This window comes from Mus caroli, chromosome 3 (assembly GCF_900094665.2).
Source record: "Mus caroli chromosome 3, CAROLI_EIJ_v1.1, whole genome shotgun sequence".
NCBI classification, from domain to species: domain Eukaryota; kingdom Metazoa; phylum Chordata; class Mammalia; order Rodentia; family Muridae; genus Mus; species Mus caroli.
Window position 1 is genome coordinate 110,867,948 of NC_034572.1, and position 14,576 is coordinate 110,882,523.

Below are 14,576 nucleotides of genomic sequence, written 5' to 3' on the forward strand. Positions count from 1 at the left end.
CTGATTGCTTAATGAGATCTCAGGTGTTCTTGCTAGCTCTAGTTACCATGGGGATTATTTAATGCTGAGAAGAAGTTCAGAACACCAAAGGAGATTGCGAGCTTTTGGAACACCTACAGAGAGAAGCAAAGCAAGAATCACTTGTATCTTGAATAGGGCATTGCTGGTTACGTGCACATCTGCACTTAATACTTCCCAGAAAGGCTTCTGGAAAGATGTCTGAGGTCCAAATACAGCATGACTATTTTCATAATTTTCTAGTGTTGGAGATTGAACTTGGGGTTCTTGGACACACTGGGTAAGTGTGGAGATTGAACTTATGGGTCTTGGACAACTGGGTAAGTACCTTGCCACTGAACTGCATCCCTAGCCCCGATTGCCTTTCAATTTTAGATTGTCAATTTTACTTTGTATCCTTTATAGATATAATTGTAACATGAGCCAATGTGCCAGTGATGGAGAATTTCCATTGCTACCTTGACTGGATATAGAATTGACTAGTGGATATGTCTCTGGCTGGGTATGTCTGTGACAGTGTTTTCAGAGAGGTTAACTGAGGAGACAAGACACACCTTGAACATGAGCATCATCATCCTGCAGAGGGAGGATAAAAGAGAAAGTGACCTGAGCACCAGCATTCATTTCACTCTGTTTCCTCACTGCAGATGCAATGGGACCAACCATGTCACATTCCTTCCGCCGTGCCTTCCCCAGCATGATGGACTGTATCCCTCAAACTGGGAGCCAACATCATTAGGATGAGTCCTTCAGGTATTTTTGTCACAACAATAAATAACTAAGACAGTGGCTAAAAAAAAAATCACTTTTTCTGATATCAAATATAAAAACATCCTAACATGATACTATCTCATATGAATTTCTTGGATTTCAAAAGGGGTTTAATCTTTAATTTTATGTGAGGGAAATAGTGGGTGGAGGAAGCTGTTTTGGGCCAGTCTCTTCCCTGTAGGTATAGTTTAGACTATAGCATATATCACAAGAAATACAGCTGTCTCCAGTTCATTTGTAACACCTATCGTGCCTGAGTTATTTGCATTAAATTAATAATACATTCATCACCTTCATTTAATGACAATATCTCAGGGTCAAGAGTACCAAGGAGAGAGAACAATTGGAATTGAGAGTTGGAGGCCTTGGGTTCTAATGTTGGCTTTAGCTCTTACTTATTTTATTTACATACCATATTTATCACAAAGTTTGCTTGCCAGTTATCAAATATTTCCATGACCCACTTTTCACATCTGTATGGCAAGAATAGTACTGCCTAATACATAACATTGTAAAAATTGGACCCTCAATAATGCTAAGTCCTTTCATCCTTTCCGATTCTAGTACTAGTCTTTTTTTTTCCTTCGGATATTTTCTTTATTTACATTTCAAATATTATCCCTTTTCCCAGTTTCCCTCCCTCCTGGAAATACCCTATCACATCCTCTCTCCCCCTACTTCTATGAGGGTGTTCCTACACCCACCCACCCACTCCTACCTCCCTGCTCTTGATTCCCCTACATGGGGGCATGTACCGAGCCTTCATAGGACCAAGGACCTCTCCTTCCATTGATGCATGACAAAGCCATCCTCTGCTACATATACAGCTGGAGCCATGGGTACTCCTTTGTTGATGGCTTAGTCCCTGGGAGTTCTGGGGAGTGGGGTCGGGGGAGGGGGGAGTCTGGTATTGTCTTTCATAGGAGGCACTATGAAAACTTCTTGAGACATGGTACACCAAGTGGAGTCAACTTCCACTGTCAAGATTATCTTTTTTTTTTTCTATTTTTAAATTTATTTTTTAATTAGGTATTTTCTTCAATTACATTTCAAATGCTATCCCAAAAGTCCCCCATACCCTCTCCCACATTCCCCTACCCACCCACTCCTACTTCTTGGCCATGGCGTTCCCCCTGTACTGAGGCATATAAAGTTTGCAAGACCAAGGGGCCTCTCTTCCCAATGATGTCTGACTAGGCCATCTTCTGATACATATGCAGCTAGAGACATAAGCTCCAGGGGTACTGGTTAGTTGTACTGGTTAGTTCATATTGTTGTTCCACCTATAGGGTTGCAGATCACTTTAGCTCCTTGGGTACTTTCTCTAGCTCCTCCATTGGGGGCCCTGTGATCCATCCAATAGCTGACTGTGAGCATCCACTTCTGTGTTTGCTAGGCCCCNGCATNGNCTCACAAGAGACAGCTATATCAGGGTCCTTTCAGCAAAATCTTGCTGCATATGCAATGGTTTTAGCGTTTGGAGGCTGATTATGGGATGGATCACTGGGTATGGCAGTCTCTAGATGGTCCATCCTTTCATCTCAGCTCCAAACTTTGTCTCTGTAACTCCTTCCATGGGTGTTTTGCTCCCAATTCTAAGAAGGGGCAAAGTGTCCACACTTTGGTCTTCATTCTTCTTGAGTTTCATGTGTTTTGCAAATTGTATCTTGTATCTTGGGTATTCTAAGTTTCTAGGCTAATATCCACTTATCAGTGAGTACATATCATGTGAATTCTTTTGTGATTGGGTTACCTCACTCAGGATGATGCCCTCCAGGTCCATCCATTTGCCTAGGAACTTCATAATTTCATTCTTTTTAATAGCTGAGTAGTACTCCATTGTGTAAACGTACCACATTTTCTGAATCCATTCCTCTGTTGAGGGACATCTGGGTTCTTTCCAGCTTCTGGCTATTATAAATAAGGCTTCTATGAACATAGTGGTGCATGTGTCCTTCTTACTGGTTGGAACTTCTTCTGGATATATGCCCAGGAGAGGTATTGCTGGAACCTCCAGTAGTACTATGTCCAATTTTCTGAGGTACCGCCAGACTGATTTCCAGAGTCGTAAGATTATCTTTTCTTATAATAACAATATCCTAGTTTTTATCTAAGAAAAATCACCTATTGTTACTATTTGAGATGACTCAGATACTAAGGCCATTACATGCATATTTCACTAGTGACTGGTTTAAGTGACCCAGTTGTGTCTTTTGGCTCAGGTGTATATGGTGTATGGTGCAGGCCAAGAAGAAGTTTATCTTCTCGTGATCCTGACCATGAGTGGGGAAACCAGAAAGCTAACCCATCCATGCTTCCTCCATGCTCCTTCTCTTCTCTTTCTCCCCTTCCTTTAAAAAAAAAATCTCTCTTTTCCCCTTTTCTTTTAGCTCTTGGATTTATCATGCCTAAAACTAAATCCAGCAAGTTCTGCAGCTGTTTTTGTTTTATTTAATTTTTAATCAAATGAGCAGGAATTTTTTAGGTTGAATTTACTTCTAATCCAGTTGGATGGATTTCTCCTAATGCCTCCAAGGAAGTAGGTCAACCTGAGCCTGGGATAAGATTGAATTTGGTGCTTGATTATTTTTGCTTGCAGACCTATTTCTCTGGATATCTCATTGACTTCATTGTTTCTTAATTGCATGTATTACAAAATAACCTAGGATATTACATAGTCATTCTTTGTATGGGAGTTATAATATCAGAAGCACAGGAAGGTCTTTGAGCTCCAAGAAAGAAATGTCAGAGAGAACATTCCTCAAAGAATAAACACAAAAGCTAAGCCACTTTACAGGAAGGCAGCACTGTAGCTATCTGACAGGCTGACAGTACACACCCAGCTTGGAGCAATCCTACAGTCCAGTGCGGATCACCCCTCATGAATGGGCAGCAGTGGGCAGAGGCAAAGGGGGCATTCCGTTGTAGCTTGCACTGACTTAACCAAATGGGTCATGTAGAGAGACAGAGATTCCTTTGAGGTAAATATTGAGCCATGGAAAGATAGAAGACAACTTGGGAGAACTTTTCTAACCTTCATGACCACAGAACACACTGGGGTGGGGGTGGGGGCAGGGAGAAAGGGGGATGCAGTGGAGAGTCATGGGAGTCATGAATCTGGCTTAGCCTCTTCAAACTTGAACAGTTTTCACTCCACTATGTGAACTTGATATTGGCACCTGATCTCAAAGCATGTCATTATTTTAGTTCTTTTTTTAGAGACATTCCACAAATTTGAGACCATAAAAGTGAGAGACTGTCAGTGGAAAGAGAGGCCCATTGGTCGTGCAAACTTTATATGCCTCAGTACAGGGGAAAGACAGGGCCAAGAAGTGGGAGTGGGTGGGGGAGCGTGTGTGGGACTTTTGGGATAGCATTGGATATGTAAATGAAATAAATACCAAATAAAAAAACATAAAAAAAAAGTGGGAGACTGCTTTAGCCTGCGTGGGCTAATGGAGGTTTTAGCTTATTTGGAGATCAAGGGTGCTTGGCAGGTTTGCCTTTCTTCTTAAAACACTTGTTTTAGTTCCGGGGAGTAACATATGGGTGGTTTAGCCCTTGTCTGTATTATTGGAGGGACTGTTTTAACTTCTGCTTTTTTTTACATTTTTTTCCCTCAGGGGTGAGTTCTCTTTCTTTTTCATGTACCTTCTTTCTAAGAGGAATTTCTTTCAGGTTAGTTGTCTATAAGTTGACAATACTCTAGTTTATATCTCCAGGTGGTTTTTCCATCTCTGCCTAAATGTCTAATTGGCTCTTCACATTCCTGCTTCCCAAAGCATAATCTAGTCTTTAACTCAAATGCTATCATTTAGTTAACATCCATCCTTTTAATTATTTTGACTTCTCAGTTTAAAATGCTATAGCTATGTTGATCCCTGGGCTGTAAATGTGTGATACCAATTCTTTAAAATGTATCTGGAATTTGACTATTAATCACCACCTTCATAAATTCCATCAGAGTCCAAACCACCATTACTATCTACTGGAATACCTAAAATGGCTCCTGTCAGTGGCAGTCTGCCCTTATTCTTCTGAATCCAGGGCAAACAAACTGATCTTGCTTAAGTGAAATCTTATTCTTTTTCTGCTCAATGACCTCTGGTGGTTCTCACCTCAGAATGATGACTATCTGGTAGGAGTTTTCAGAGCAGAGTTTTTAACAAGACTTGAAATTATACCAAGGTCTAAAATCTGAGGTGACACCCTTGAACGGGGATCTTGGCTTTACTTGTGAGCCTGGCTGCTCTACAAAGCATCTAAACTCAGGGCTGTTGGCACATGATATTGTCCCACAGGTTTGATTGCCCTCTGTAACACCGGCCTTGACATCCTTGGTTCTCTGTGTTCACTTGTTTGCTTTCAGTAATCTGTCTGCCCTTGGGAATGGACGACTTCTACATATTTAGCAAACTGGATCAGGTACAGGATTTGAAATGGTGGGAAGATACCAAGAAACAAATATCTCCATTGTGAGTTTTTATTTGTGCAAGGAGTGGCTGTTAATCAGCTTTTTATGCACCAGTGCAGTAGGCACAATAGTTTTATTGATGGAACTAGGGAATCTGTAGAGACCCTGGCATGTAGTTCATGAGAGTTTGGTACAGTTTCCAGGAGAGTAACTTCAGTGGGCACTTCTAGGGTATTTTATCACTTCTTAGTGTTTAGGATCAAGTATTTAGGGACAGGACTTAAGATTGCTAACGGTGGTAGCAATCTAAAAGATTTCCACAGATCCTTTTAGCCTATTAACAGAAGAGAAGAAGTGTTATCAGCAAATACTACCGCCTACCACAGTGTGCCATGTTCATCAAGGGAGGTAATATTCAGGGGTTGATTAATTCAATCATGAGCAGTTTATTTACCAAACAAATATTTCCCAAGTGTTTAGAATACACCAGACATTAGAGTCTGTGTACTCTGCCTTTCAAGTTTCTTTCGTTAACTATTGAAGGAGTAGAGGGAATGGAAGCAACATGGAAGCTCTCAGCACATAGTGGCTCATTACCTCCCAAGACTAGAATTAAGTCCACTTCATGATAAATGCTCTTTTGAACCTGTGGACTGTTGGGAGGAGGAACAGAGGTGTTGATGCCAGAAATAACTAGGACTAGATTTTATTCTTGAGTCATTTGAACAGAGTGAAAAGTTTCTATAAATTTAAATCATTCACAGCTACTGCAGTACGTTGAGCTTCATAGAGACAGCGCCCAACAGGCACTGGGTGACTCTGTGCCTCCTAGAAGAGGAAAATCAACTAAACATAGGCAAAGGAGATCTTAAGAAGCCTAGAGGCAAAATGTTCTCATATGCATGCTTTGTGCAAACCTGCTGGGAGGAGCATAAGAAAAAGCACCCAGATGCTTCTGTCAACTTCTCAGAGTTCTCCAAGAAGTGCTCAGAGAGGTGGAAGACCATGTTTGCTAAAGGAAAGGGGAAACTGGAAGATATGGCAAAGGCTGACAAGGCTCGTTATGAAAGAGAAATGAAAAACCTACATCCCCTCCCCAAAGGGGAGACCAAACAGAAGTTCAAGGACCCCAGTACACCCAAGAGTTCTCATTCGGCCTTCTTCTTGTTCTGAATTCCAAAATCAAAGGTGAGCATCATGGTTTATCCATTGGTGATGTTGCAAAGAAACTAGGAGAGATGTGAAACAATACTGCAGAGAATGACAAACAGCCCTATGAGAAGAAGGCCGCCAAAGTGAAGGAGAAGTACGAGAAGGATATCGCTGCCTTCAGAGCTAAAGGAAAACCTGATGCAGCCAAAAAGAGGGGTGGTCAAGGCTGAAAAGAGCAAGAAAAACAAGTAAGAGGAAGATGATGAGGATAAAGAGGATGAGGAAGAGGAGGAAGAAGAGGAAGACGAAGATGATGATGACGAAGATGAATAAGTTGGTTCTAGTGCATTTTTCTTGTCTATAAAGCATTTAATTCCCTGTACACAACTCACCCCTTTTAAAGAAAACAAGTGAAATGTAAAAAAAAAAGAAAAAAAACCCAAAAAACCATTCACTTTCAAATGAGGTTCTGAATAAGAATCAATTAATCTTTATGTTTATATTATTTTATTCATTATTGGTTTATATGCATCCCAGTCCATAATAATTTAAATGACATCAAGGAAATTCACAAAATATACATGAGAATAAGTAACTAATAGTTAATGCCAAACCTGAAAAATATAAAATTAAAAAATATATTGCATAGAAAATGTAGGAAATATTAATGAATAATTCAGGAAAGACAGATGCAATTGTAACAGAATGAAATTGCCACTGAGTTGCTTTGGTGCCCGAGGTAGATGGTTTGTTTCCATAGTTCCCTGTAGGAACTTGAGGCTATTTGGGAAAGACTCATTGAAAACAAATTTCCCACAGACGAGTTGGTGTACCTCCCCTTCCCAGGAATAAATGTTTGTATTTTCTCTTTATGCTTTATCCTCATCTGGGCACCTTTAGCCAAGTTACCACAACCATTATGTACATGGTAAAGTAGAATGGCCTGCAGAGAAAATCACACCATTATTTCCAAATGTCTACATGTAGACATATAGTAACTTTGATGTTTGAAAGAGTTGTCAGTATATAAGAACTTAGGCCACACAGTTTGCGTGTGTGTGTGTGTGTGTGTGTGTGTGTGTGGTATGTGTCCATGTGTCCAGGAGTGAGGATGTGTGCTTGTGTGTGGAGGCCAGAAGACAACTTTGAATTTCATTCATTAGGTACTATTTGGCCCCCAAGTCTTTTTGGATAGTTTCTCCCACTTGTCCAGAGCTCACCTAGCAGGTTAATCTGTCTGGTAAGTGAACCCCAGGGATCCATGTGTCTCCTGGAATGGGGGGCATCATATTATTAGTTATAATGTGAATAAATATTCTTATAATTAAATATGCAGTACCCTTAAGAGTCTTACACTACACAATCATATTTACAGTTTTCATGGTTGTGATGCTTAATTTAGGTATAAACCTCATTCAATGATGGGATATCAAAAAGTTTGGTAGAGCACTATTTTTGGATATGTCTGCATGTTGAGTTAGTCAGCTGAGTGGGGAAGAGTCCCTCTCATTGTGAAAGACCACCATGCAATTGGCCTAGAGTCCAAGAGAACAAAAAGGCAAAAGGAAGTTGCCTTGACTTTCCAGGAGGTAAGACATTCTTTTCCCATCTCCCAAATGCCAAAGCTCTGGGTTTTCTGGCCTTTGACCTTTGTGATTTTTGCCCCTTCAGTTCACTGGCCTTCTGCATCAGATTGAGAGCAACATTGTCATTTCACTCATTTGACACTCTGGGACTTGAACTGAGCCATGCTATTAGTAAGTAGCCCAGGGTTTATTGCTTGTATGTTGTCTGTCCTGTGACTTTGCCTCTATAGTCATGTGAGCTAACTCTCTTAATAAATACTTATTTAAATATGTATTCACCTAAGTGTTCCTGAACTCACGACAGGATTTCACTTAAAGGACCTGATTATCATTTATTATGCATAAACATACTGAATGTTGTAGTTTAGCAACCCACTGTGATCATGTGGCTGACTGAGAGTCCTGATTGGCTTCCACTGTCCAGAATAACAAGAGAGTAACTTACGACATCTCTATAGCAAGGGAAATGATTAAAATTCAAAAACTGAAATGGTATATACTATTTTACATCATTATAAAACTGGCTACTCTGAAGTCCAACCTTCTTGAGCTGAGGGCTTCATATGAATATCCACCTATTGGTTCTTTCTCTTGATAAGACTCCTATTAATACAAATATTACTACCAAGAGTGGAATTCTTACCCATAGGGGAAATTCTACAGGTGTAAAGGGACCACAATATGATAGCTACCTCCACTTGGTTTTCAAAGGAAGCTGGAGACATGACACTGGGGTAGAATTGCTGTCACATGTTGAGAGGCAGGGTGTATCCTGAGACCCCAGGTCTAGAGCTACCAGTATTCATTTTCATCCTAAGAGCTGCAGGCCTGATAGTATAACTACAAGAGTTAATCATGCACTGAGTTTGTTAATGGCCCAACTCTAGCTTCAACATTCTCAGAAGTTGGGGCTTGATGTTAAAGTAGATTACTACTCAACTTTAGTACATAGTATAGTTTCTTGTGTTGGACTTTAGACTTTCTTCTTTTCTCTATCTCCTCCTCCTCCTCCTTGTTCTCCTTGGTCTTCTTTTTCTTCTAATGCCATCTGTGATGGTTTGAATGACAATGATTCCCCTAGGCCTAAATGTTTGCCTGCTTGGTCTGCAGCTAGTGGAACTTTTTGGGAAGGATTAGGAGGTGCAGTCTTGTTGAAGGAGGTGAGTCACTGGGGGTACAATTCATGGTTTCAAAAGCACATGTCATTTCTAGCTAGTCCCCTTTTTGTCTACATCCTGCTCATGTGTCAGTTATAAGCTCTTAGCTAATGCTCTAGCACCATGCCTGCCTGCCACCACCTTCCATGCTATGTTGATCATGGACTAACCCTCTGAAACTATAAGCAAGCCTTGCATTAAAAACTTTCTTTTATAAGTTGCCTTGGTCATGATGTCTCCTATAGGAATGAAACTTTAAGTAACTAAGCCATCATTCTCCTTCATGCTGTTTTGGAAACACGGGTTGGGTTTGGATTCATAAGCTCACATCTGAAGAGGGATTTGTTTCAGGATGAATTTTAGCCTTGACCATCACCCTCATCTAACTTACAGGAGACTAGTAAAGACTAGTTGAGTTGTGCTAGAGAGTTAAAATTTTGAGGGTGACTGGTTGGAATGAATATATTTTGTATGTGAGAAGGGCAAGTATGGAGAATGGGTGGAACTCTATGGCTTGGCTGTCCTCTTTATAGAGGATGCTTAGATTTAATTGCCGTTGTAGTAGTATTACCAGGTGAGACCTGCATTGGTTACTTGCTGTAACAGACTACCTGAAAAGAGTTAATTTAAAGAAGAAAGGGTTTAGTCTGGCCTATAGTTCAAGGAGATACATTTCCCATGGGAAAGTAGGGCAGCAGGAGAGAGAGGCTGGGTGGTCATATTGTATCCACAGTCAGGAAGCAGAGATCAATGAATGCTTGTGCTTAAATCATTATGTCAGTAATGGTTTGATTAATTAAAAACTTTTAATTTTAGGAGAGATTTGGGTTGATGGAGAAATATATATTCATAGTGTATACATTTCTCATGATTTGTATTGTACATTTGTTAAAACTAGGGAAATGTTAGTAACACATCTCTATTATCATCCTTTGTAGAAATTGTCTTAGTTTCAACCCAGTCCATTTTCCATTCCAAGTTTGTTTCGGGGGTACTGGATTATATTTATCTGTGACATGTTTTATATTCGATCGAGCAGTACAGTCTCTCAGGTTTTCCTTATTATTATTATTATGATTTTTTAATGACATTGGCAGTTAAAGAGTAATGGTCAACAATGAGCTCTTCCCTAGGAATTTGACATTTTTCTCATGATTAAAAACTTACTATGATTTTGGTGGAGATGAGCCCCAAAGGTGAATTTCCATTTTCATCTCGTCTTATAGATGATTTGTTAAGGTGTGGCAGCACATGCTGGAGTCCCAGCTACTGGAGAGGCTGAGTCAGGAGAAAAACAAGTTCAAGGACTAGCCTGGGATACTTGGAAGACCTTGTTTGGGGAAGAGGAATGAATACTATAAACATGAGGCGTTAACATTCATATAAACCCGTATCACCTGCTGGAGGTGGTTCACATCAGGCTTCTCCATTGTAAAGTGGTTCATTGAGTCACTCTATCCCCATTTCTGTTTCCCTTTTCCTCATAGTTGTCATTTGAAAGCAAGCTAATCTATATGGCCCAAACTCCCCGTGTCTGTCTTGTGAGTAAAGAAGCTAATCTTCAGTCCCTTGGAAAAGGAGTACAGATGCTACATAACTTATTTGGAGTTCTACTCCAGAGGATAACTGCTTCTTCTTTTCAGTTATTTATTCAGTCAATCATCTATTTATATTAACTTATGAATATTTATTTTATACTTGAGCTTATAATAAAATACTGTTTAAATTGCATCATTGGTCCAATATTCTCATCTTTGGCCATTGGGGAATTCTTGGTCGACTCCTGTGTCCCTTTGATGTATCTTATCTGTGTGTGAGTGTCAGAGAGAGAGAGAGAGAGAGAGAGAGAGAGAGAGAGAGAGGTGGAGGTAGAGGTATTTCCTATTAGTTTTTCTAACCTGATTTTCTTATTTTGTTAGAATGGCATCAAGTAGGCAAGTGTGCTTGCTGCTGTTGGCTGCTGTTGCTTCTGGGCCTTGTCAGCAGATAGAATCATGATTTGTTTATGATAATTTCTGTATTTATGCATGTGCATAAATATTTCTCCATGTCATCTGGTCTATGTTTTGGTAACGTAAATAGTGCTGTCTTCCACTCTAATCCACCCTTGCAAAAATTACCTGGTGTCGTCCTACTTTTTCCTAACTACTTGTTCCAGCAGTGAGGAAAATGGGTGCCAGCATAAACTTGCTGAATTGTTCATTTTCATCATGCATGCATGGCTATATCAGATATGATGACTAATACCCTCACATGAAACAAATTTAACACCTAGGGCATATTGCTTAAATACTTTTTCTTTAGTCATAAGTCTTACAGACTCATTTCTAAAGATGCAGTGACCAGCAACTTCCCACTTCTTTCATTGGGGTGGTTCCATCCTTTGGAGTTCAGTTTGATTGCTTGGTTATATTTTGTATTTCATCCTGTGGCTCTATCCTTTGAAACAATTCCTGACATTTACATTCACTCTTTGTTCAATGAAATCTTGTGTGTCTTTAAGAGTGTTCTCACATATCCATGGTGGCAGTGTCAGGAATAGTTTCATGCCTCACCTTTGTAATTCCTCCCTAGGTCCTCCCCCTTTCTTCCACAGCGACCAACTACTTTTCTTCTTATGCTTTCTGTCGATTTAAAAGAAGGAATCCAGTTACTACGTATAGAAATATCCACAAGATTTTGTGTAGATGTGAATTTTCAAATAAGTTGCTTAAATACCCAGAAGAGTGATTGTCAGGTGTTATAGGTCGCCATGTTTAGTAAGAAACTGATCTTTACTCCACAGAAGCTGTGCTGTGAAAATGCACTGGCACTGTGTACCCACAGTAACCCACACCCTTATTTGAACAAAACAGTCATTTTCATAGGGCGGTGGAGGCATGCAGGGCTCCAGACTACAGATGTAGTTTTTATTCTCATTCCTCTGCAAGGAAACCATTGACCCCTTTCATGTTTCTTCATTTTTGGTGTCTTTGGTGTGTATATAGCTTGAAAATGACACGTCTAGGGAGAACATTTCTACATTTGTTTATTGCTTTGGCATTTATCCTGCTTCAAGTTCTTGTAGTTTTCTGGATTTGTGGTTTGTTGCCTTCCACTAATTTTGGAATGTTATTTTCTACTCATTCCTTACATGTTTGATTCCTTCCCTCCCTCACCTCCATACTTCTGTGAAAATGCAAATTACTTACTTGTTACATTTACTGAAAGTGTCTATGGTTCTGGGGTGTTCCTGCCCATTCTTAACACATATCAACTGCACAGAGTGCAGGTTTCACCGAGACATTTCCATACATGCATGTAATGCGGTTTGATCATATTCACTGTAACGCATTGTTACAGCACCAGCCTCTCTCACTTTTATCCTTTTTACCTACTCCCCTATTTTCTCGTTCTGGATCTCTCCTTACCTTTTTAGCTTGATGTCCCGCCCCACTTGTTTTCTAGCTTTTACCTCAAAGGGGGGATACATGTGATACTTAACTTTTGTGGGGTGAGCTTATTTCACTTAAATGTAATAATATCATATACATCCGCCTTTCTGCAACTTCTTTTTTTGACTGAGTAAAATGACATGTATATATACAGAATTTTCATTATCCATTGTTCTCTTGCTGTGTACCTAGTCCAATTCTATAACTTGTCTATTGTGAATAGTACCGCAATAATCACTGGTATGCAGACATCTCCACTATATGCTGCTTTGAATTCTTTGGGGCACAATAATAGAAATGGCTTCACTCGATTCAATGGAAGTTTTATGTATAAACTGTAGAGAAGTCTCATTTACGTTCCCACCGGTAGTGAGTCTCTCTTCTCCATCCTTTCCAGTATTTGCTGTTGTCTGTTTACTTGATGATAGCCAATCTGACAAGGGTGAGACGGGATTTTAATATAGTTTTGATTTATTTTCCTCTATGGTTGAGGACAGCAAACATCTTTTATGTATGAGTCACTTGTACTTCTTCATTTATAAGATTCTGCACATTTCCACTGCCCATTTATTGATTGCATTATTTGCTCTTTTATTGAGTTCTTTATATAACTGCATACTACTCTCCTCTTAGAAGTCTATCTAACAATGACTTTTCTCCCATTCTGTAAGTTCCCTCTCCATTAATTTCCTTTGCTGTGCTGAAGCTTTTTAATTTGGTGCAATATTATCTGTCAGCACTTTATATTATATCCTGAGCTCATAGAGTCCTATTCCGGGTTTCTACCTACGTAGAGATCTTGCAATGTTTCCCTCTATCTGTTTCAAGTCTCAGATCTTATATGAAGATGCCCAATCTACTCTGAGTTGATTTCTCAGTTGGGTGAGTAACAGAGATCTAGTTTCAGGGTCCTTTTTATGTATATCCAGTTTTCCCAGGACTACATTGAAAGGCTGACCATTTTTGTCATTGTTTTATCTGATTTTGTCTTTGCATTTCAATGTGGGGACTCTGCTGACACTGGCTTAAGCATCCTGATGTTTTCTTCGCCTGAACTTTACGAGGTGGTGAATCCATGAGAAGCATTTTTTATTTCTGTTGCTGTTTTAGACAACATCTCCAGCAGTTGCTTTTAATTCTTTCTTAGTTCATATTTTCTCTTTCTTCTTCTGTTTGTGGTTTGCAGTTGTGGTCTGAGGTAGTCTTGCCACATAGTCCAGGCTGCTTTTGAATCCAAAGTTCTCCTGTCATCTACTCTTTTACCTTAATCTCTGAACACTTTTTCAGTCTACTGCATAGCAATGTTGTCTGAGAACCACTTGCTAGCAGACTGCACTACTGTAGTGCTACAGCATCCTAACCTAGGTCCAACACTGCCCATCTGTTCTCAAAGACTGTTTGCTTTTTATGAGTAGAGTGCTTAGCATAGTAATCAGAGTCATTTAAAATTCCTTATGTGATAATCAAAATAATCTGCATGACATTCAAAATTTGGTTATGATACATGCTGTGTTTTTCTTGTGTTGTTCCAGTGTGTGTTTTGATATTTTGTTAAAAAGACAATTCTTTGTTGTTGTTGTTGTTGTTGATGATGATGATGAATGCTATGTGAAGTGGTAGGACTTTACTCTGAAGTTTAAGTGAATGTGTTCAAAATTTTCTCTAAGGTACATGGAAGGGAAACATTTTCTATATAGTGATTATATTTCAGTCCTTCTGTGGACTTGATTTCTGGCTTATGACTGTAGGCATTTCTTAGCTTTTTTATTCCCTTGAGAGATGGAGTAATGCTACTGGAAGCTGGGAGTAGGAGACAGATCATCATATATATATATATATATATATATATATATATATATATATATATATATGATAAAGATACCAATATGCAAATAAGCAGCTGTATAACAATGACATAGGTAGGTGCTATTGTGGATGTAGATACAATATGGAAAAATATTGAACAAGCTGTCAAACATATTTTTACATTTTTACAAACATATATATATATATATATATATATGTTTGTAAAAGCTAATGTTTA

The 14,576-nt window shown here is 39.3% G+C and overlaps 1 pseudogene; it reads left to right on the top strand.

Annotated features, from left to right (window-relative positions):
• The first annotated feature begins 215 nt into the window (after nucleotides 1-215).
• LOC115030643 lies at nucleotides 216-6,688 on the top strand (annotated as a pseudogene).
• The last annotated feature ends 7,888 nt before the right edge of the window (nucleotides 6,689-14,576 follow it).